Source organism: Arvicola amphibius, chromosome 17, assembly GCF_903992535.2.
Source record: "Arvicola amphibius chromosome 17, mArvAmp1.2, whole genome shotgun sequence".
In the NCBI taxonomy this organism is placed as follows: domain Eukaryota; kingdom Metazoa; phylum Chordata; class Mammalia; order Rodentia; family Cricetidae; genus Arvicola; species Arvicola amphibius.
Window position 1 is genome coordinate 19801028 of NC_052063.2, and position 25233 is coordinate 19826260.

Below are 25233 nucleotides of genomic sequence, written 5' to 3' on the forward strand. Positions count from 1 at the left end.
AGAAAATCTTTTAAGACATTGGCCATGGAGATTATTTTGTGGGGTGTGCTGGCCCCAAAGGACAGCAGAAAAGCAAAAACTAGATACAGGAGATTATATCAAACTGAAACACTTCTGAAAGAAAGCATTCAAGAGTGATAAGATAATTTACAGGATGCAAGGGATATTTTTTAAACCATACATCTGAAAGGGAATTTTTCTATGATTTAAATTCCGTACCTCATGTGTCAGAGATTTAATTCCCAAGTTAATATGTTGATGGTATTTAAGACAGGGCCTTGATGACTTAACTAGTTTTGGATGAGAATGGGGATGGAAGCTTCAAGGCATGATTGGTGGCTCTTTCAGAAGAGCCGGAGAGATCTGAGTATATGTGTTCCCTTAGCCTTGTCCTGTGACCTTCTGCTATGTTATGATGTATAAAGAAAGGCTTTAAGAAAGACTTTTCTTAATTTATTGCACTTCCAGGTCTTATTAACTGTGTGAAATAAATCAATAAATGTTTGGGATTTAAAAAAAAAACAAATTACCTCACCTCAGGTATTCGGTTATAGTCTATTATAGTAACAGAAAATAGATTTAGATATAGTCGTCAGCTAGTCAGGCGGTGGTGGCACAAGCCTTTACTCCAAACACTGGGAGGCAGAGACCCAGGACAGGCACCAAATCTACACAGAGAAACCCTGTCTTGAACTCCCTCTCCAAAAAGAGATATAGTCAATTACTGAAATACATAAGAAACTCAGCAGCAAGAAAGCAAAACACGTTTTAAAGTGAGCAGAGGGTTCAAAATGTATACATCAGGAAAAGGCAAATAAATGGACAAAAGTGGCATGAAAATAAATTCAACCTTAGCAATCACTAGGAAATGAAAACTTAAACCAAGAGAACTATCACCTGTTAAAATGTCTATTACTTTAAATGAAAGGTAGCAGTACTGGAATGAACATGGAGAAGGGATCCTTGTACACAATGAGAGGTGATGTAAATTAGCACAGTCATTATGGAAAATACTATGGAGACTAAAAACTTAAAAACAAAACTAGCATCTGTTCTAGACAACACACTTCTGAGGATGCAGCTAAGGAAGTGAATTGTCTGAAAGACGAACCTTCATTCTTGTTCGTTCAAAGCAGCAACATTCACAACAGCCAAGATGTGGAATCACCGTAAATGCTCAGCAATAAATGACTGGCTAGAAAGTTGTAAATATATACAATCATAGTAGAATATTATTATCCTTTCAAAAAGAAAAAAATCCTGCCATTGGTGAATGAGCATTGAGAAACTTACGCTAAGTAAAATAAGCCAGGTAGAAAAGAATTATTAGGGGATGATATTGTATAGAATCTAAGCATGTTGAACTCATAGGAAGAGGTGGTCAGATGGTGGTTAGCAGGGAGCCTATGATGATTAGAAGGAGAGTCATTAGAGAGATGCAGGTCCAAGGGCATCAAGTTTTAACAATGAGGAAGGCTATCAGAAGCTCAATTCTAGCTCATGGTGACCCCGGTTCATAATAATGTCTTCTGTGCTTGAAATTTGCTAAAAGGATAGATGCAAGCATTCTCACCACTGAGATAAGATAAACATGCGAGGCCAAGCATATGCTAATTAACTTGATTTAGTCATTCCAAAATTCACACATACCTCAAAACATGGTGCTGCGTGTCACAAATATACATATTTTGAAAATGACTTCAATTTGGGCAGCGCTTGTGAGACCGTGAAAGGAGAGGCGACTGAGTCCCATTATCACCACTGAAGAACTAAATACATAGATGCGTCTTCCTCACGAGTCTTACATTTGAAGGTGACAGACTACCAGATGGAGCGATGGATGATGTGTTCCTGACACAAATTAAGGAGCTGGCACAGAGGCAAAGTGAGGGGCTTTCTGGACATCTGTGGGAAGTCTGTTGGCTAAAGTCACAGTATCCAGCATGTTATGGATTTCTCTTGCTGGTGACTTCATCCCCCCACAGGCAGAGGACAAAAACGGAAACTGTTCTGATTCTGACTGCTCTCCCAAAGAACTGGCATGACAGAAGACACGGACAGCCAGAGAGAAGCAAACAAAGCTATTTTGCAGGTTCAAACTGCCACAAAAGAAAGCCGTGCTTGCACATCTGACTACTGTGAAGTCTGCTGAGTAAGGGAAAATGCAGGCTAGTCCCATGATACAGTGCTCACAACTGAAGGGAGTTAAGTCTCTATTGATGCATCAACAAATTACTACCTAAAGAGTGACTTAAATACACTCATTCATCAGCTCACTGGCTTAGGGATCAAAAATCTGGATAGCTGACTTTCTCTTCAGAAAGGCAAACCCAGAGATTTTGTTCAGATTGACTAAATTATTCTCCTTAAGTTTGAGAGACTAGGATACACATTTCCCTTTTGATTATCAGTGGGGTCAGTATAAACTCTCTTTTACATGTCAAAGGGCAAAGATGGTCATGTGAACAAATTGGGAAAGCATTATACATACCACAGTATTCTCTCTCTCTCTCTCTCTCTCTCTCTCTCTCTCTCTCTCTCTCTCTCTCTCTCTCTCTCTCTCTCGTGTGTGTATGTGTGCTCTATGCTTATACACAGTTGGGCATGTTTGTGTGTGTGTCCATATGTCCATATGTGTGTGTATGTGTGAAGACCAGAGATCAACGGTGAGTGTTGGGTTTCCTCCTCCTCTCTCTCTCCACCTTGCTTTTGGATAGGGGCTCTCATTGAACCTGGAGCTCATTGATATAGCAAGACCCATAAGGCAAGACTAGTTTAACAGTGACCCAAAGTCTCTGTCTCCTTAGTACTAGGACTACAGGAATGCATCTGGCTTAGGCTCTTTATGCGGGTGCTCAGGGTCCAAATTCAGGCCTTCACCCTTGCATTGCAAACATTTTTCTGAATGAGTCACCCCAACACCCATGATGCTTTTCTTTGTAAGATTTAAACTGTGCAAGAGGTCCGAGAGAGGCTAAGGAGACACCACACTTAGTAAAGGGCGCGCTGTGGAAGCCCGAGGTTGTGCGTTGATTCACAGACCTGATATACAGAGCAGGATGCTGCATCCTGTATCTGTAACTCTAGTTGTGCAGGGAGGGGCAGAGACAGATTCCTAGAGCTCATTGAGTAGCTACCCCGGCTTGTGGGTTTCAGGTTCATTGAGAAATCCTATCTCGAAAACTAATGTGGAGAGAGACTGGGGATGACATCTGAGGACAAATTCTGGCCTGCACACATACGTACTTGTGCATGTGAACATCTACACACATGAGAGAGAGGGAGAGGGAGATGGAGAGGGAGAGGGAGAGGGAGAGGAGAGAGAGATAGAGAGAGAGAGAGAGAGAGAGAGAGAGAGAGAGAGAGAGAGAGAGAGAGAGGGAGGGAGGGAGGGAGGGGAAGGGAGGGAGGGAGGGAGGGAGGGAGGGAGGGGGGGAGGGAGGAAGGGAGGCAGAGAGGGAGGGAGGGAGGCAGAGAGGGGGGGGAGAGAGCAAGAAATCCATAAGCAGATGAACAAAATTTAGCAAGTTTAAAGTTTAGAAGAAAGTCTTTATGTTTTTAAACAGAATTTAAGAACCCTCAGGGAGGCTAGCACCTGGCATCAGTCTTTTTTTTTTCCTCAAAAATGTCAAGAGACTCTGAAAGTATTATTACGCCCATGCTTGTCATCAGAAAAATGAGAATTTTAAACTGAAAGCTAAGAAAGGAACACTGATGGACGTCTCAGTGGCAAAGGAAATTTTGTCTAATAATAACTAAGGGGTGTCTGGATGGGAAAATAACCCACCAAGAAATGTGATAGCTAATTGTTTCTGTTGCTGAAATGAATAGACCTGCTTTAGCTGATTCTATAGCAGGGCTGGGAAGTAATGGATAAAGCAAGGCGTCAAGTATGATCTCTGCGGAATCACACCAAATATGAGACCTGCACAACATATAAGGCATTGACTTTATTGTATTCTACTTAGCGGTTTTGACAATGACTTTGGCAAAGATGTCCAATAGGTTTCTGAAAACTATCTTGTTACTAATCAGGAGAGAGTTAAAAACAAACTTGTGTTTTCCCAGGTTTCAGGTTGGAGTGCTCATTAATCCCTACCAACTGTGAGAACTCATCCACATGTCATTGATCTGAATCTTCAAGTTCTCATGTTTTTGACAGTGACTCTACTTCATTCTCACCCTTACCATGATAATTTACCTTTGTGTAAAATTCTTCATTGTTATTTTCCTTAATACATGATTCTCCATCTTTCATGTTTTTACTACTAATAAGACTTATGTCATCTGTCATCCTTTTATTCTATAAGATCTTTCTCTTCTAATTGGTTGTTTCTCACTATTGTTAACATTCTTCAATTAATCCTGACATGTGAATGTGCAGATTAAGCATCGTTTAATTTTTCCTAAATTGTATAATTGTATATATATATATATATATATGTGTGTGTGTGTGTGTGTGTGTATTTCTTGATGTCAGTATTTAATATTTAATTACAGGTGTATAATTATTTATAACACACATATGAAAACATTTAGTTAATAATTTCAGGGGCTGAAAGTCTCAAAAATAAAATTACCATGTTTAGTTATTCTATCTGTCTCTCATTCACAATATTTGTGTAAACATGAGTATGTTTTTTCACCAGAGTGTGGGAACCTTATGGAGGCTCAATTAAATTGATTCACATATGTCTGGTACCTGTTATTATTTTAATGTTATTGATGGTAGAAATTTATTCTCAATTGTTTTATGTTAGTGCTTTGGAAACTTTTAGGGGAGCTATTTATTAGTTATTACTTCAAGAATCTGGCCTAATTGTCTTCAACTCTGCTAGAGATCCATAATCTAATTCTACTAGAGAGCCATAGTGCTAAAAACAGTCTTGTATTGGTATAAAAATTGACCATAGGACAAATGGAATTGACTTGAAGACCTGACTATCAATGCAAGGGCCTACGAACACCTGATTTTTAACAAAGACAAAACTGATCTTTGGGCAAAAAACTGCCCCTGCCTCAACCACTGACAAAATGCCCAGTGTCCGATGGAACAAACAGCATACAAACAAAAAGACCGCCAAACCTTACCAAGACAGAGTAAGATGGTTTTTAAAATTTCATGCATCTAAAAACTGTCTGTCAGTTACTCTAGGCCTTAGCCAAAGTTGGTTGTCCCAGCATTACAAGTGAGATGTCAGATTAATGCCCAGGTAATCAGCTATCTCTGTTATTTCTTGTACTTTTTTAAAGTTGCTTGATTGTACTTCTGGTTTACTCAAATAATTTTACTTCCCTTTTCAGGTCTTTGATAGGGTTAAAGACTAAACAGTTGTAGTTTCTTTCCTCTCGTGATTTAGCTAAGCCAATTCTAATATAAGACTAGACTCCTTAGGAGAAGATAGCTATTAAAACATTTAGCTTGGTGTTATTCATGCTGAGAGGAATTCTAATTTTTATACTTGATATTTGTTCTTATTGTAGTTTTGTATTAGGCTTAAACTCTTTTATTTAGACGAAAAGGGGATGTGCTGTGGGAATTCCTTCAGTCAATAGCCATTAAGTTAGGCATGGTTTCATTTACTGTAAATGCAGATGTAAAAGCGTGTCGGGGCCCCTTGGCTTCTGGATTTGGTTCTGGTTCCTTGTGCATGCCAAGTACTGCAGATCACTCCTCTTTCTGTAAGTTTATTCCCTCATAAATAAACCTTTGTTATATTCCTTTTTTTTTGGCTAGTGTAGAACTCTTTTGTACAGCAACACAGGGTACAGAAATACAAGGTCAACCTTAGCTACAAAGTGTGTTTGAGTCCAGACTGTGCTATATGAAACAATATTTCAGAAAAAACAAGACTGCTATAATTGTGATTGTAACTATATGAATGCTGCAAGGTTTTCAGGTTTCCAGGTGAAGATTATGAGCCCATTATTTAACAGTTTAAACTGGATATAGTTAGATTCATTAAATGGTTGGTGATCTCATGTAACTCCAAACTCCTGTATGTCTGACTTGAAGATTAATCAAATTGCACCAAATTACATATCTTCATGTAAGACAGAGACCTTGTACTTAGACATTTCAAAAATCATTGGGGAAACATACATTTCAACCTATCATTTTTATCAACTATTTGAGATGCTGTTTTAGAAGCATGCTTAAAGTGACAGAGAAACAAAGGAAAAATAAGGAAGGTTATAGGTGTAGGTCCAAGAGATGTTGAAAACATTAAACTTTAAGTTGCTTCTTGAAATATAAATGCAATTAAGTGGAGGAGGTTGTTTTTGCTGCAAACCACCATTGATTCTTCAGGGAACTATTTTCCAGAGGAGTTTGATTTTAGAGATTTTATTGTTCAGTATGAATGGACTGGAATGAAAATACATTTTTTTTAGGCATTGCAAAGTAGATGCCATTAGCTCATTCAACAAATATTTACTCAGCACTTCTTTTGCATCTGCCACTATTTTAGGTACTCAGGATGTAGAAGTTAATAAGGCAGATAAATTCCTTCGCATTGTGATGCTTCCATTTCAGTAGAACGGGTATCAAATAAAGAAGTTAGATGCACAGTATCATAGTCACAATTCATGAAGAGCATGCATGAAGCAGAGAAGGGGAATAGGAGCTAGTGAGTGACTTAAGCTTACGTATAAGAGAATGATATAAAGCAAGACAGAAAGAAGGTGTAGATGGGAGCAGATGTTTATAAACATGCAGGATATGAGTACGAGAGCATCAGTAAATGCCTCAGCTTTAATTCACACAGTGAGGTGATGTTAGAACTGTCTACTTGGGGTCTTGTTTCTGGGCATCTGTGCCTTTGTTTCGAACTGGCAGAGGTCTCCTTACTCTGTTCAGATGGGAATCATGAATAGTTAAAGGCAGATCCTTTAGAGTCAATGCCAATGACCCTCATAACCCAGGGTTACAGCCCTGTGCCTTGAGTGCTGGTGAACTAGTCCCCGGGCAGCTAGTGTCAACAGCTCTGTTAGCAGCTGATGACAGCTAATGGGTAGTGGTGACATGCTGGAGCTCCTTCAGTAGCTGGGGCAGTATCTCTATGATTCTTCTGCTGTAGCTCTACACATCCTGCAGTCTTACAATCTCCACAGTCTGCTGCCAGAATTTCAGTCTCTTTCAGCACCTTTACAGTTCCTTGCATGCTCAGTTTTATTGAAATCTCTGCTCCTGGATATTTTCTTGAATTCTTTAATGTTTTGTAGTCGTTGGGTGTTACAGGACTAATGGTCCTAGGAATTGCCTGTTCTTAGTGTTACCAGGTCAGCCTACTCTAAATGTGATTAAAAAAAAAAAAAAAAACAGTGGACAATAAAAACCTTCATAAGAAGTCTTATTGGCACCTAAAGTGCAGCCCTGCAGAGGGCAGAAAGGAGGTCTCCCAGACTGACCCAAGGGAAATGGGAGGAGTGCTGCTTAAAAAGCCGGAAGTATGTGTCCAAGTCTGCTGTTAGCTAACCTTCTGTCTGCAAACATTTTGCATTGTCACACCAGTGCTTGGGGTACTGGGATAGCCCGTTTCTGCATTGTGATTGAGAGTTTCCTTCTTCATGACCTCATTGATAGCATGTGCAAGATAGGTAAGGAACATCTGGAATGGCTGTAGTGGGTTTCAGAAGTTGTAATACAAAAAAAGTTGTAGCCTCCTGGGACCATTATGAGGTGACTTCAAGGGCCCCAAATGAAGCAGTTTCTCAAAGAAGAAACCTTGATTTCCACTGATCTGAATGGAAAAGAAATAGGGACAGTTTAACATGTGTTAATTAAGTGGATGAACATCTCTATCCTGATAAAACACTCATTTAAAGAAAAATAAATTTTCTTCACACAAACACCTAACACGGAATTAATGCTCTTCTTCGGCAAACTAACAATGCTTTATGCCTAGCAAATGTTTTTAGAGATGATTGTGTTCTCAAGAGCAGAATCTTTCCCCCTTCTACAGCTTGCTAGGGACTCTACAGAGTCTTTTTTTTTTTAAAGTATTTATTTCCTTTTAAAAAAGTATTTCCTTTTATATGTTTAGTTTTTTCCCCCCTTAATGTGGGTGCAGTCCCAGTAGAAGCCAGAGGAGGGCAACATATCCCATGGAACTGTGGTTACAAGAAGGTTGTTGGCCACCATGTGGATGATTGGAATTGGACCCAAGTCCTATGGAAAAAAAAAACAGTGCTCTTAACTACCAAGCCCTCTCTCTAGATCCCAAATGTCTTTACTTACTATAAAAAGAATTGAAGGGCCATGGATAGAACTAGAAAAGTAGCTTTATTTAGTCAAGAACTGCTGCCTCTGATGCTTCTAGGATAATACGGTTGGTTAGGCTTCATCTGAGATTATGGCGTCTATCACCATATCTATGGGTAGCAAAAGAGACAGAGATACACGAACACACAGAAAGAACAGTCTCAGGATTTTGGTTGAGATGGGTACACCCATCCTAAACCATCTTCTTCAGGTGGATTTAGGGTACTGGCATTAACTTATCCTCAGGGTGCCATTACTGGATAGGCAATTAAGGAAAGTTAGTCTTACCCATGGATGCTATAGATCAGCAACCATAATGTGATTAAAACATGATTATTTGATATTTTAAATATTTCAGTATAATATTTGACACATAAGCACAATGTAGATTGTCATCAGTGTGCTGATGGCAGCCTAAAACCCTGAAGCTAGTCTGCAGTCAATGTGGGTGAGCACATCACACTTGGCTTATACCAAGGCTTTTCTGAAAGCACAATTTTAAGTTGTTCTACAAAAACAATGATATTCTGTTTTGAGTGGAAAATGATGTGGGATTTTCCTCTGTATGCTGTGATTACCATTGATGAATAAAAGAAACTGCTTTGGACCTATGGCATGGCAAAACTTAGTTAGGCAGTTAAAACTAAACTGAATGCTGGGGAGAAAAAAAGGGTGAAGTCAGAGAGAAGCTATGTAGCCCTGCAGAGACAGATGCCAGAACTTTAACTGGTAAACCACAGCCATGTGACAATATACATATTAATAGATATGGGTTAAATTAATATGTAAGAGTTAGCTAGTAAGAAGCTAGAGCTAATGGGCTAAGTAGTGATTTTATTAGTACAGTTTCTGTGTGATTATTTTGGGGTTGAGTGGCAGGGAACCAACAAGTGACCTTCCCACAACAGAAATTACTTTTCTTGGGTTCTTTTTCTATAAAGTAGGGCCCAGACCACATCCTTGGGATGACTGACAAGAGTCTTGGAGCTCTAGGTACCATCAGGAGATTTTATTAATAGGTCTTAAATTTGGGAAGAGCCTATAACAAAGATATGCAGAGAAGAGATAGGTGGATCTTTGTGCATGATACTAGGCCTGTACATCACTGATGAGCTGAGTTGACTTCAGTTCTGGAAGAACAAGGAAGAACTTTGAGGTTCCAGGTACCAGTATCTATCTCCTAGCTACACACAGTCAAGTTTAAAAATAGGTGAAAATTGGTTGATTTTACTGAAATAGTCGAAGAAAATGGTTATACCAAAGATGCACTGGTTGGGAGTTCCTGAGATTTCACTCCACCCTCTGTGTAAAAGACTTGAATTCTGACAAGGAATACCTAACAGTGAATAGAAGGGATAATTTCTTTTTCATTTCCATTTCTTTTATCTACTCATAAAAGACTACTTTCTAAGACTCAGAGATTAAAGTAAGTGTAACTTAAATAAATCAAACATGCAGAGATAGTCTCTTTCCTATTTTTCTCAAATTATACACTGTAAATTTCTCAAATTTACACTGTAAAGCAAAGAAAAATGTTGAATATTTATTGTGTTTGTAGGATTCTAATTCATATTAATAAAAATATGCTGAGACTGTTTTTCATATTGTAGGTTTTTTTTTAAATCTTTGAGGGTAAGATTGTTCTTTTATGCATACATATAATCCTCAGTCTCCAGCATGTCTTTTCTTAAGATAACAACCCCTATTTGAGAAAAATATATAATTCTGTGGAACCTAAAATCAGTGGTATATCTGTAGAGGTTTGGAATAGTCAGAAAAAGATCAAAGGAAGCCTGCAGAATCTTATTTGAATGTAAGCTTTAAAATGATCAAAATATATACTCTGTGTTTATTCATTAATTTTCTTATTTGGATTTAATAATGCTATTTTAATATAAATGTACATGATTGGAATCTAAGAAGCCCACGACTGTTCTTTATCTTCCTTGTGCATTGAGAAAATGTATAAAGAAGGGTGAAAGCTGTCAGTATAACATTCTGAAGTTTTCAAAGTCAGTTCCTCACTGCCATTGTCCCAGCTTCCCAGGAAGGCGGCACAACTATGACTATGGTTTTAACATGGACCTTAAAGTTCAGGTGTTATAAATTAATGCACAATATAAGATCATTGGCTGGTGAGAGCTTTAGGGAAGGATTATGTCATACTATTTCTGCATACTGCCTGAATTAATGGTGCTGTGGGTTGGTTTCCTAAGACTTCAGATACAGATAAAAAGTGTGTAATCTCTTCTTCTTTCTACCATGGGGTGATATTGTATGAAGGCCTTTGCCAGATGGAGATGGAGTTAATAACATCCAGTAAGATGAGACCAAACAACTAGTAGCTTTCACATTATCCATGTACTCTGTTGTAGCAAAAGAGCATAGACAAAGACAGATAGCAGCTCCAATGTGGCAAAACTCCTTTCACTTTATAGCGGATGACAAAATTTTCTTTAGTGGATTTCCGTGATTCATTTTGAAAATTAGCATGATAATTGTGTAGCAATTGTTAGAGCAGCTACTTTCTTTTATTCTGTGGAGGAAAAGGACGAAGAAATAGATGTTTGGTATCATGAAGGATGTGTACCTGTATAATGTTATAGTTTCCTCAATTACTGACGATAAACAAATATACTATACAAATTTCAAAATCATTACTTAGACAGTAAAGTTCTAAAAAGTAAAGAGAAGTCTCTAAATATTTCTTTAGTTAAAAGGCCAGCATAGTGTCAATGCCCCTTTTATTTTAGGTTGTTTTGATGTGAAACAATTTCAGGATTCATTACACTTGAATGATGGCATCATTTTGGCATATGGATTTTTGAATGACTCTCACTATTACATTTGCAAAATAAAATATTTACTGAATTATCTGGAAAGGTACAGCATGCCTAAAAGTTATGAGAGGATTTTTGTTTGTTTTCATATCGGGGCTACTTTTCTTATGGAAGGTAAAATAGAATGGTTGGAAAGCCCATTTTCTAAACAGATTTCCCTATGAATCAATTTGTAGTATATGCTCCTAGTTATATCTTAAAACTCTAATCCCATGTATTGTCTTTAGTGTACTTGCATTCATTGGAACTTTTAAAAAGATGTGTATGTATAATGGAGGTGGCTTCACATAGAGTGGGTTCAGTTCCATAAAACTGCCATAAAAATATTATCAAAATGGAATGAGTCAGGGAATTTCCTTAGAGATTCATGCTATGCATAAAAGCTATGTTTATGATTTTCTATTTTATTGATTTGTTAATTATTTTTCATTTTATGGAAAATAGAAATTTTCTTAGATAATGTATCCTGATTACGGTTTTCCCTCCCTCTGTTCCTCCCAGTTCCTGCCCAATTCCCCTCCTATCTGGATCTACTCCCTTTTGGTCTCTCATTAGAAACAAACAGGTTTCTAAGGGATAATTAAAATATAACATTATATGCTAAATATGATAAAACAAAAGCAACACATCAGAATAAGGCAAAACAAACAGAAGAGAGAGAGCCTGAAAAAGGCACAAGAAACAGATATGAATCCAGAGACTAGCTTGTTCACACACTCAAGAATCCCATTAAACACTGAACTAGAAGTCATAATCTAAATCCATAGGCTAAAAACAGAGAAGAAAAAGTATACAAACAAAACAAAATTTGAAAAGTATAAAAGTATATAAAATGAATTTCCTGAAGAATAATACTGGAAATCAAAAATTATTTCTTGATCCATGAGCAATAGAAGGGAAAATATAGTAACAGGCACCAAGCCTTCTCCATCCAAATTTTTTCTTTGAGTGGCATTGATAATGCAATAATAGTTTGAAAGGGATCTGTTTTTCCCCTGTGCAATAGGTCTTAATAATGTGCTTAGATATTTGGCAAAAATGAAAAAAAAAAACATGCTTTAAACAGATGTTCTGTCACTCAGTGTTCACGCTTCCTTTCGTATTCATAGAATGCAGAGCTGTAGGGTAATTTTAAAGGACTCCAGAGCTTTCAGAATGGGAACTAAATATTAGTTTCACCATAAAGTCAGCTCCATTAGTCTCTAACAGAAATCACCCTATTCTCTACTCCCCAATGCCAGGCTCTTTTTCTTTTCTACAAAAATAAATCTGAGATATCATGTTTTTTTTTTTTTTTCCAATAGGAAGCTGTTGCATTTGAGAGTAACATTTTTTAAAACATGTCCATCTTCGTCACTTGTCTTGGCTAGGAAGCCTGCTGTGGTTTCTGCCTCAACATCTTGCAGTTTTATGGCATTCAAATGGCTTTATTTTCAAACCCCATGAAATAACCACTCTTGGCATTAAAATTTTCTCTTGCATTTTCTTCACTTCTTTCACCTTCTTAGACCTAAGAAGAATGCAGACTTGATTTGCATTAGGCTGTGGAGTGAGTGAAGAGCATGTCTGGAACGCTAACTCCAAATCAGAGATAGTTGAGTACTATTTTCTTACTGTTTATGGACTCACTGAGGAAGCCTCCAAATTCATTTCTTTTGTATTCATCCCTTGGCTATCCATGGTGCAGTAGGCATAGGTCTTGCCTAGCTTGACTTGTGGCTTGCTTTTTTTTTTTTTAAAACTAAGTTTAGTTATGTAATACTGTGCGTGTGGATGAAAGGAGATATGCTTGTGTGTATTACAAAAACAGGAAGATTTTGAAAAAATCAAAAAGAGCAGAGATTTCACCCCCAGATCCTGCTGCTACACTTCTTTGCAGTAATGAAAACCAGGACTTTAGGTTTTCTCCTCCTGGATTAATTCTATAGATCCAAACCAGCACATGTTCTTCACCTTGGGATATAGATGCTGTTAAAGACACACAAATGTTTGAAAAGCAATTCTTGAGTGACTAGCAGAAAAGGTGGTGTTTATTTAAAGGAAGTTCATGAGTGGAAATGAGGAACGAAACAAGACTTTGTGTTCTACATGACTTACAGACTTCTGGACTACGTTATTTCTAGGGAATTTTCACCATTACTTTTGAGGCATTCATCAGGGAAAGTAGCAAGATAAATGCAGCTGTGGTGATCTAGTTTGGTCCTGAAATCTATTGCGGTTTCACTTAGAAGGATGTAAACAGTAAGACTGCTTTCACACACTTGATATTGGCAAGTACCATAAGCATAGAATATCTTACTCTTGTCAAACCCACTCATTGATGTCTCTACTGAACAGGCCCCTGCTAATGTCTCTTCCTTTTCCTTAGATTTCAGTCCTATTACTATAAGAAGCTGTAGAGCTATAGCTTAGAATTCAGCTGCTCTTGATATTATTTTTCTTTTTTGTCTCAGACACACTAATTTTGATATTTAATGCAATCTCATCTTGGTTGCATTGGTCCATGGCTCATTTTTAAACATAATCTGTTTTGGGTCAGATTTAACATCAAGTATTTGCTCATCCAGTTATTTTCTACATCTTGATCCCCGTGTTAGTTTTCTAGGGTTCCCATCACCAAGCACTACTGACAATAGTACAGAAAAGAGTACAATAGTAGAGAAAAAAGTCTGAGACTGAGGCATGTGGCAGAGTATCCTTCTATAGTTTCCTCCTGGCTTAAATTTTCCATAAAGATCCTGTCTTGAATATATTCATATTCTTAGGTACTGATTAACACTTCATATTAACTTAAGGGTGAGGTGTTTCAGCCTATAATATTTGTTACTTTCCTAGATGATATTTATTATCAAACCATGTGCTCCGTAGTTTATACCCATTGTGCCAAAGACCAGAACTCTGTCTCCCCTCATAAAATTCTGCATCTTTTTACTTAGATTGTGATATTAACTACCATATTCTCTGTGGTCAGCTAATTGTTTTCTGATGCAAGATTGATATCCAGCCATTCCTGTTCCTAGAGTCAAAGACTTGAGATGGCAAGATACACAAAAGAGAATTTTATTTAACAGTTTGTCAGGCTGGGAGGCAAGACCAGGGTGTCAGTAGGTTTGGTATTTGCTGAGAGTCCTGTCTGTTGCAATGATAGCATCCTCACAGAACAAGAATGTGTGCTGTGCTTTTACTTGGTAGAAGAGCAAAACAGGGGCTTGGTAATCATATGTAGCTTTTTTTTTTTTTTTTTTTTGCTAAGAGCTCTAACCTTATTCATCAGGATAAAGCCTTCTGGATCTCATTCCTCACATCTCTTACCTGTTAACGGATGCACTGAGAGTTTCTTCCTGAATTTGAGGGACAATAAAAATTCCAACCATATTTCTTTCTATTGGCTGTAAAGTTGGACTCCAGAAATAGAGAGTATTGGTCTTTATTCTGTCTCTCCCTTAATAGCTTATTTGATCTTCAAAAATTAAAACCAACTTTGTACTTGTGCATCTTGGAATAAAAGAGTTGCCCACAGAACTGCTGATGCCAATAACAGGAGTTATCCCAAGTAAGGGTGTTTTGTAATGTCTGCGGTCAGTAGAGTGAGGCACGGAAGTTATACCTCCTGCACTAAGGCAAGTTTGTGTGGAATATCATTGACAATTAGCAAACATTCTTCCCACCCTTACCTTTGTGATTTCATTAACTTCACGCTCCAAAGACAAGATTCTTTATTTTTAAATGCATTCATTTCATTTTAGTGGAATTACACTGAGTTCTCTATAATTTATCTCATCACAATACAACCTTTCCTGCCACTGGGCTTCCTGTGTTTGTTTCTTGCCATTGAGGACATCAGTGATTCCTGCCTATGTTAGTATCACTTACCTGAATTACCACATAGCTGTTACTATTTGAATTCTATCCCAACCCAACTGTGCTTCTAACTGCTGCTTGTAATAGCTTTGCCCTGCTTCACTGGATATGCCTAATTTGTTTCCTGGTTTCGTTTTCTAAGTGTCTACATCTCATACCTGAAATAAGGCATGACGCTTTAAGATTTGCCTTCTGGTGCCAAGAGTCTTAGATCATTACCCTTGTTCATTAGAGTAATATAACTAGTTACTTGTTACTCAGTATAACACGTCTTAACAGGCTGTACTGTCCTTCATTGACTGGCCCAAAAGGATGTGTGAATAAATCCTCAATATAATTTACATAGATTATGTATGTGTTTGTAACAAATGCAAAAGCGTTTTAAATATTGTAGTTAAACCTACTTTCTCTGGACTCATTGATGGTCAGAATATCAGCTCCATCATTTATTAGATCTCTGGTGTCTACTTCATTTTCTTGTATATACTAGTATGTTTAGATGTGTTATGGGGTGTTAAGTAAAATGATTTGCCAAAACAATTATATATGTTAAGTACTGTACAAACACTATTTTATATAATATCATGCATTATTATTATTATTATTATTACTATTATTATTATTCCAGTTTACAAAGATACTATGATCAACTAGAGTAGCCCTTTCCATTCTTCCTAGATTTCTTTTAATTTTTAATTTTTTTATTTAGAATTTCATGTATGAGTACTTTCTGTATCTCTTGTTATTTCCTTAAAAGTATCACTAGTAGATTGGTATATCTCATGTGAGGTTTTTTTTTTTTGAAGAAATTATTATTAGAAATCCTAAAAGGAAAAATACAACTATAGAGTGTACACCTTGCTTGTATAAGATCCTGGGTTTGGTATCAGCACCTGAAAAACATCCACTACAATAGAAACACAGCCATAGTGGAAATACTGCACAGTAGAAAAACAGCATTTTTCAGTAAAGAGGCCATTTTGGCACCAGAAGTATATTGCTGAGATGAGAACTTGAGGCATTATGCAACCAAATCAGTCTGCCATGCTTTTGCAAACTGGCTAGGGAATTGTTCTGTGGTTTTGTCAGATGCCGGCTCAAGACCTTATATATAATATTAGAACAGGCTGGGTGGTGGTGACGCATGCCTTTACTTCCAGCACTCGGGAGGCAGAGACAGGTGGGTCACTGTGAGTTCGCGGCCAACCTGATCTACAAGAATTAGTTCTAGAACAGGCATGAAGACTACAGAGAAACCCTGTCTTGAAAACAACAACAACAAAAATATTAAAATAGGACTTAAACACACACACACACATACACACACACTCACACACACAAGGTACTTGTAGATGTTGACACTGACCCTCTAAATTTTGTCTATTTATAGAAATATTCATTTCTGTGCTTAGGATTCTTATTTCGACTTCACTTCCTGTCCCTTGACCTCCTTTTTCCTCTACTCTTTTCTACAGTGAAATCTTGATTTATTCTGTAGTAAATTTTTGCTGTCTTTTGTTTATCTCATTACTGAATAACCCAGATTCAGCTTGCCTTTTTAACAAGGTTTTATACTTCTAGCAAATTTGGAAACAGGGCGTGTTGTCTCACATCTGCTGCTGAATCAGTTGCATACTGCAGCTGCTGATATTAGTGCCTGACTGTCTTTCAGGGCTGTATCATATGGGCACAGCCCTCTGCAGAAATGCTTCCTTTCTGTATGCACATTAGAATGTATGCATAGGAATAATATTTATTCATTTTAATCTTGTTCTCTTCTCTCTTTCTCTGTCTCATTATTTGACCTTGATGTATTTCATTTGGGTACATACATTTTATTAACTAAATTTGGGTATATTTAATCTGTATTCTATTCTATATCCATATATCAACACATATATTATTTAGTATAATTTTATATTATTTATTAGAGAAAACACAGATGGTTGATCATACACTCCTAATATGTTCATCTTTCCTCCTAACCTTGGCCTGAGAGGAAAACACATTAGGATTTAACAGCTATGGAACAAAATTCTATCTATAAAAGAAATGGGTCTTCTGCTAATTAATATTAAGTTAATATCAAATATAACAGTTGTTATAGAATCACACAGCATCCATTTCCCTTTACCTCTCCAGATCTGGGATTGAAGTTGTACAACACGACAACTGGCTACAAGTGTTAGTTTCAAGCTTCCAGTCGAGTATAATATTGTCTTGTAGAATTTTATTTACTACATTGGAGTGGTTTAGATTGTTATTAAAGTTATTAAAAGTTATTAAATAATGTATAGAGAAAAGCATGAATACTTAAATCCTTCAGTCATAATTTTAAAGAGTTTGTCAGCTGAAAATTGTCTTTAAAATGATTTCCAAAAATTACTCTCACCTTTTCATGCCAGAATCATTAGTAATAAATGATAGTATAGAAGAATCTCAGAGACAAGGCTGAAAAAGTGGCAGTCCATGGCAAGTTTCCAGTGGTTTTAATTACTCCAGTCTCCAGCACTGAAACCTTTATAGAATCTAGATAAATACATAATTTCTAAAAAAAAAAAATTATTTATTTATTTAGTTTTTTTAAGACAGGGTTTCTCTGTGTAACAGCCCTAGCTCTCCTGGAACTAGCTTATTTTTTCTTTCTTTCCTACTTATTTATTTATTTATTTATTTATTATTTATCTATTTATTTATTTATTTATTATTTTGGTTTTCCGAAACAGGATTTCCCTGTGTAACAGACCTAATTGTCCTGGAACTCACTCTGTAGACCAGGCTGGCCTTTAACTCAATGAGATCCACTTGCATCTGTCTCTTGAGTGCTGGGATTAACTGTGTGCATTGGCATAGCCTAGCTCTGGTGTGAGAGGTCTTTCTGTCTGTGTGATGCTTTCATTGGTTAATCAATAAAGAAACTGCCTTGGCCTGTTGATAGGGCAGAACTTAGATAGGCATGGAAAACTAAATGGCATGCTGGGAGAGAGGAGGCAGAGTGAGGGAGATGCCATGGAGCTGCCACGGGAGATAGACATGCTGAAACTTTGCTGGTAGGCCACGACCTCGTGGTGATGCACAGATTAATGGGGATGGGTTAATTTAAGATGTAAGAGTTAGCCAATAAGAAGCTAGAGCTTATGGGACAAGCAGTGATTTAATTAATACAGTTTCTGAGTGGTTATTTTGGGTCTAAGCAGAGTTGTATTTTGTAGAGACTAATCTCAGTGTATATTCCTACAAAGCACTCCCACTCCCAAGGTTCAGGGAACATTGAAAAAGAAAGGTAAAGAAAAATTGTAAGGTCCAGAGAATCTGGGATTTGCTGTGAGATTGTGTCTCCTAGTAATGTCAGAGGCTATACCTGTAAAGTCTTACCAACATGAATGCTCAAATGTGAGCTGAATATCTATGGGCATTCCAAACTGTACAAGGAAAAGTCTATGAGGTCTGAATGCTACACAAAGAACTACAGGCAAAGGAGGACTATTAAGAATCAAAGAAATAGTCTTACCCAGGTAAGAACACATCAATTGATTACCCAATACCAAATGGTCAGCTTTTGTTGGGATGACCTTTGAATCAGTTATTGTGAGGGAAATTTTCCTTGTTGCCTGTGTGGCTCTTGGAGGAGTCTGTATGGTGAAGAATAGGAAACTTCTGTCAGAATGTTCTTCAGAATACTTGGAAGAGAGTTTCTTAACATCTTCCAAATACCTGCAACTACTATAACTCAACTTCAATGTCTGGGAAAATTGGAAGGCTGAAATCCATACCTAACCCTCCTTGAATTTATGACCCTTGAAAACTGTGAGCTAATACACCTTATCAATTTAACATACTGTTTTGTATATTTTTATATAATGATAACTTAAAACATCTGTAAATTACTTAATTTCTTCTTTTGGTTTTAAAAACACACCACAAGGAATCAGAATAATTATATTTTTAATAACTGAAGCTTATTCTTAGGGTGAGCTCAGGAATACTTCATCTTGCCATTTTCCCATGAGATGGAGAATAATTATCCCAAATTTTTTCAGACTTCATTTTCCTAAACCCACAAACATGTCTTATAGAGAAAAAGAGGTAAGGAAATGAAACTTGGATTGCATAAATAAAACACGTTATAGCTAGAAATAAAACATGGGAGTGTTGGGTTTCATAACTTCAACTTTATAACAGAGAATATGCTAACTAACTGAATCAGATCTAAGGTAATGAGATAGGGACTAAATTTTTTCTGGTATCATCAGAGTCTGTTTCAATGTAGAATACAATTTAAATCAATTAAATATCACAATTTATAGATATGACTCGAGAATAAAATATAAACAAGCCCAACTATTTCCTAGTTGTAAATTATCATGCACCATGTAAATATAAAACATATTATATTTATACATATGTGGCTGATACTTAGTACATATTTTCTAAAGGATTAAGGTGGAGTTTATCATTCTTCGTGCAAAATGAGTTTTAGGACCCATCTGCTTAATCGTTTGTACGTTTTCACAAGATTCGTTGAATTTTAGGCTTATCTGCTGTCTCTTGCCTACAGTGAATGTGTTAATATATTAAGCTCCAGTGAGATAGTGTGAGGAGGCAGGACCATTGGGAGACAATGAGGTGGTAAATGAGGAAGGCATGGTGAGGCTGTGTCCTCAGGAGAAGAGGAACATAACCAACTACATCTGCTTTGAAAGGCACTTAACAGGAAGACTTTACACACTGTGCTTGCCATCACAATGACCTTGACTTCTGATCTCCCGAAGCTATGAGAAGTAAGTTTTCTGTTTAAGTCAACTGGTCTACAATACATTTGTTAGCTACTTACAAACTGATATATTTTTACTTTTTACATTGAGAATCTATTTTAAAACTATTTTTATATAAACTTCTTGTGAGAAAATTGATTTTCAAGCCATAGTGTTACCACTGTGACTTTATCTGAAGTGTGAGGATGTGGACACAGTTATTTTAAACTGTTGAAAATATATGTTTTAATGTTATTTTGGGTTATATTTGTTTATCTTATATGACAAATTGTTGTATAAATATGCATATAATTTTTAGATTGCTTAATATTTGTTGAAGCATCACCAAAGTACTTCTGTGTATTATTTGCTTCATTAAATATCAAACGTGTTTTGCTTAATACCAAAATATGTTTGCAGTTATTCCTCTTGACTGTGTTGTGTGATTCTCTCTCTCTCTCTCTCTCTCTCTCTCTCTCTCTCTCTCTCTCTCTCTCTCTCTCTCTCTGCTACTGTTTTACTAATGGCAGCTTTACAAGCTGCTGCATTTACTGTGGTAGTTATTTAAAAAGTTTGTAGTTAAGTGAGTGAACAGTTGAATAATTCCATATACAGCCTATTGATTTCTTTTCACAGAGAAGTGAACAGCTGATTAAGAAAATTGAAGACTAGGACTTCTACTTGTTTATATAACTTTAATGGGGCCATGTTTTAATTTTAGCACCCTTTTATATGACATAAATACTTCAACAATAAGAATTATTCTTGTTGAAAATATTTTCAATTACATGTTCTGAAGACCAGAAACTTTTGTTATGTTCTTTTCTGAATAGAATGATTCAAATATAAATATAAAACAGCTGGGTGGTTAAGTCTCCTAAAATGGGGTCATGATAAGGTTCATAATTTTGGCTACTCAAAATTCCAAACTGTAATAAAATGGAGACTATGTAGATCAGGGTTGTGTTGGTCACGTACTAACCAGATCCTTAAGAAATGAATGGCTAACCGATGACATTTGAATTAACAAATGAATAAATGAAACGAATTGTACAGAAACTGTACCTGTTATTCAGATTAAGGGAAGACACTTAAACTTCATTCTAACACAACTGAGGAGCCTCAGAAAAGCTCCACAAAGAAGGGGTTTGTGTTATTTCTTTTCATATTACTATAAGAAAGAATCTGACAGATCTATATAAAGGAAAGCTCTCTTTGGAGTTACTATGTAGGAGACACAGTTTTTCAGAGCAGTAAATATGGGGAAGATTCTCAAATTAGGTCTGTAGCCAGGAATCAGAGAGAGGAGAAAGCTGGTGTACAGGTTTCTCCCTTTTTATTCAGCCTATGAACCTTGCCCATGGAATGGGGCTTGCCACAATGGGGAGGGAGTCTCTCCAAACTCAATTAAAGCAGTCTAGAAAATCCTTCACAAACATAGTGGGAAGTTTGTCTCCTAGGCAACTCTAGATCCTTTGATATTGACAATCAATATTTATCATTACAAGTCTACTCCTTGTCATCTTAAACATCCAAAAATATCACTTTTAAGTCACAACATTCTACATCTTCCCTTACCTGTAGGCTCATGGTAAACTCACAATGTGAAATTCATTCAATGCATCCCATAATCTTTCAACACAATCAAAGATCCAAAGTGTCTTCTGAGGCTCAAGGCAATATATTAACTATGAGCCTGTATAAAAACCCAAGTTACACACTTCCAAGGAAGGCATGAGACAAAGCAAGAAAAGATAATATCAAAGTGAGACAGAACTTCATCAGGGCAGACTGTAAATTGTGGCGCTCCATGTCTTTCATGTGTGTCTCATAATGACATCATCTGGGCACCAGACGGCATGGGTTTCCCTATCCTTCCACCTCTGTCCATATCATGCAAAGCCTCTCTTTTTGTCTGACTCTATTGTCTGACTACCACTGTTTCCAGTGGATTCATTTAACAATTACGAATGCTTTGTTCCTATTCACCTTGTCTACAGCTTTAAACCTTAGACAGTCTCCCTAAAATTACGTGGTTATATCTTTCTGTGACTCGTGTTATTCTCACACTATATCATTGTTTGCCCGCATAAGAGATACACCCTACTCATGACCCAGACCAGATGCTATCTTGTCTTCCAGTGTCTTTTGCCAAACTAACTAGCCCATTCCTTTTGAATTCTGCCTCATTCATGTTCTTAAGGCATTGACGTAAAACAGCCAGATCCTTATCACTCTGAAAGCTTATGTGCTGTATTTTCAATTTTTGCTTTTCACTTGGATCTTTGCTTTGCAACAGCTTCTCAGAAAGGCCCATTAAGCTCAGCTTAAAACATTCTTTGGCTTCTCTAGCCCCCAGCTCCAATTGCTTCCACTTTCCTCCCAAAAATCAGCTCCCAAACCCTACAAACCACTTGTTCAGGTTCATCCCATTAATGGCATCACTACTTGGCACTGATTTTCTACGTGGTTACTTTTTTTCTTGCTGTAGGTAAAATGCTTGATAAAAGCAGCTGAACAGAGGAAAAGTTTGTCTTTGTTTACATACAGCTAAAGGAGATGCAGTTTGTTTTGTCCAGGAGGGTAGGGAAGCAGGTCACGTTATGTCCCCAGTCAAGAAGCAGATGAGATAAAACCTGGTGGTCAACTCGCTTTATCATTTGTATTTAGTCTAAGAGAGCCCAGAAGACGTTGCTGGCCACATTCAGTGTGTGCCTACCCAATTCAATTAATTAAGCTTGGAAAGCCCCTTATAGACAATCCAGAGGTTATGTGCCTAAATGTTCTAGGCCTTGTGAAGATATTAACCACCTCAGACTTGAACTGATAAATTTGGAATTGTAGAGAATCTTCTGGTGGTAAGTAGATTAAACTACAGGTGATAAGATTGATTAGCTCACCATTCAGGTAATAGATGCTGATTTTCTAGTAAAAATGGTTAAAGTAAGATGAATTCTAAGGAGGCAAATAATTAGGAGATATTTGCCTGCAAATACCAGAGGATACAAGTTGAAGTAGTCAACAGCGACTCTTTATTTTTATACACCTTCAGTCTTGGAAGTAACTGATGGCAATAATTGGTTCAAAGACTCTAGAGGTTGTTTTGATCTTTGTGTATCTTTGTGATTCTTTGGGAAATCTCTCTTCCTGTTGAACAACAGGAATAACAATATGACAGAAGTCATTACTCTACTGTCATAAACTGAACCCTTTTCTAAAAACCCTTCAGCAATTTTCCTCTTATTTTTTTTCTTCATAGAAAGCTCTTTATCCAGTACTGACTAAAAAAGGATGGGAAAAATAAAATTGTGATGATAATTGATTTTCAGTATCCATTCCTAGGATGTTATAGTAGTTAATACTGGTTGTCAACTTCATAAGACCAAGAATCATCTAGAGGACAAGCTGTCAGGCACAACTATGAGGGAGTATCTGGATTAGGTTAGCCTTTAGCCAAGCCTGTGTGGAATTATCTTAATTAGGCCAACTGGGGTAGGAGGAACAGCCTGACGTTGGGCAGCTCTGCTCCCTTGACTTTAGTTCTGGACTGGATAAAAAGTAGGAAGCTAACTGAGCATTACAGTTCAATTCTCTCTGTTTTCTGACTATGAATGTGGTACCTCAGAATACTCCTGCCAGAATTCCCACCATATGGCACTGTACCCTTGAACTCTGACTCTAAATGCCCATTCCTTTCCTCCTTAGACATTTAAAGTGCCAGAAATGCAGAAAACAACTACAGATAGTTGCCATATTGTTCCAGTAACTAAAATAAGATCCTGTAATAAAAAGAAGAAAATGGATACTGTGTGGGATGAACAGCATTTTTATAACTGGACATATCAGTTGAAGTGGCACAGTTAAAAAAAAAAAAAAAAAAAAAAAAACATGAGCAAGGAAGTCAGGACCGCGAGGGGTGCACACACCCACTGAGATGGTGGGGCTGATCTAATCAGAGCTCACCAAGGCCAGCTGGACTGGGACTGAAAAAGCACGGGATAAAACCGGACTCCCTGAACATGGCAGACAATGAGGGCTGCTGAGAACCCAAGGACAATGGCACTGGGTTTTGATCCTACTACACATACTGGCTTTGGCGGGGGGGGGGGGGGGGTTGCCTGTTTGGATGCTCACCTTCCTAGACCTGGATGGAGCGGGGAGGAACTTGGACTTCCCACAGGGCAGGGAACCCTTACTGCTCTTCAGGCAGGAGAGGGATGGGGAGTGGAGGGGGATGGAAGAGGTAAATGGGAGGCGGGGAGGAGGCAGAAATTTTTAATAAAAAAAAAGGTGTCCTAACATATCATGTATATGTATGAATATATGTCTGAATGTTCAGGTTTATTAGATGATTTGTGTTCATGATCTTTAATGACAATCTGGCCTAGTGAATATGTTGTTTAAATCTATGTAAAAATGAAATGGCTCAAGCCATTTAATTTTCTTTATCACATACCTTTATTTAGTAATATAAACAACTAGCCAGCACTATCAAACCATCTCCCTCAGCATCTGGTCTGGCTGCCAGACAGCGTTTTCCATGTTGAGGTTTTTAAAACTGTACACCAGTGGTAACATAGATATGGAAAAACTCAAATAGAAGCTTCAGAAATGAAATGTCAAGGGGGTGTCATAACACTAGCCTGAATTTGCCATGTGTTATACTTTAATATGCTAAGTTTATTTTCATCAAGAGAGTGGATTTGTCTTGTAGCAGCGACTCTCCAGTGTGAGGGAAATCATATGATTATGCAGCGTTGCACAATCTGCTTCAGTTGTCTGGCAACAACCGCCTAGAGGACATTAACTCCAGGGAGCCTTCATCAAGCTTGAAGAGTTGTGGCATCTGGCATGTTAATCAGGGAGCTTTGAACAGTCAGTGAAACCAAATACCTTCTACGTATTTTTAATTCGTTTAAGAAAATTGAATGCCATGGACCTTTAGACATTATCAATTTATTTACCAAGTATTTTAAAAGATTTTGATTGGTGTTGTTTTACAATGCACGGTACATCTCTGGAGTTGAATAACATCAGCAGTTTCGTCATGGAGTACATTTTGGAATGAAGCTACACACAGTCTGCATCTAAAATACACGATCAGAAAAAAGTGAAAGTTATTTCGTTCGATGAAAATCAGCTTGGTCTGTTCTGTTTTTTATTACTGCATTTTCTACTTCTATAATTTACATTTACAAGTAATGTGTTTTATTGTTGCATGTTCTAACTACGTAAAATGAATGTAAACACAGCCCATCTGATCATTCTTTTGTTCAATTATAGGCCAAATGAAAGTATAATACCACTCTTACAACAACCGCAACAAAAGGGTCAATAATAGAAGAGGTAGCTTTGATTATGGAGGTGATCTGAACCGAAAGACTAATTTCTAAACCTCATTTTGCGTTTCTTCTCAAGACCTTACAGCTTACTAGGAAAAATCAGTACTAAGGTTACAATGTTCTAATATCCCTTGTCTTGTTTGGATCCCAAAACATAGATACAGTCATTGCTC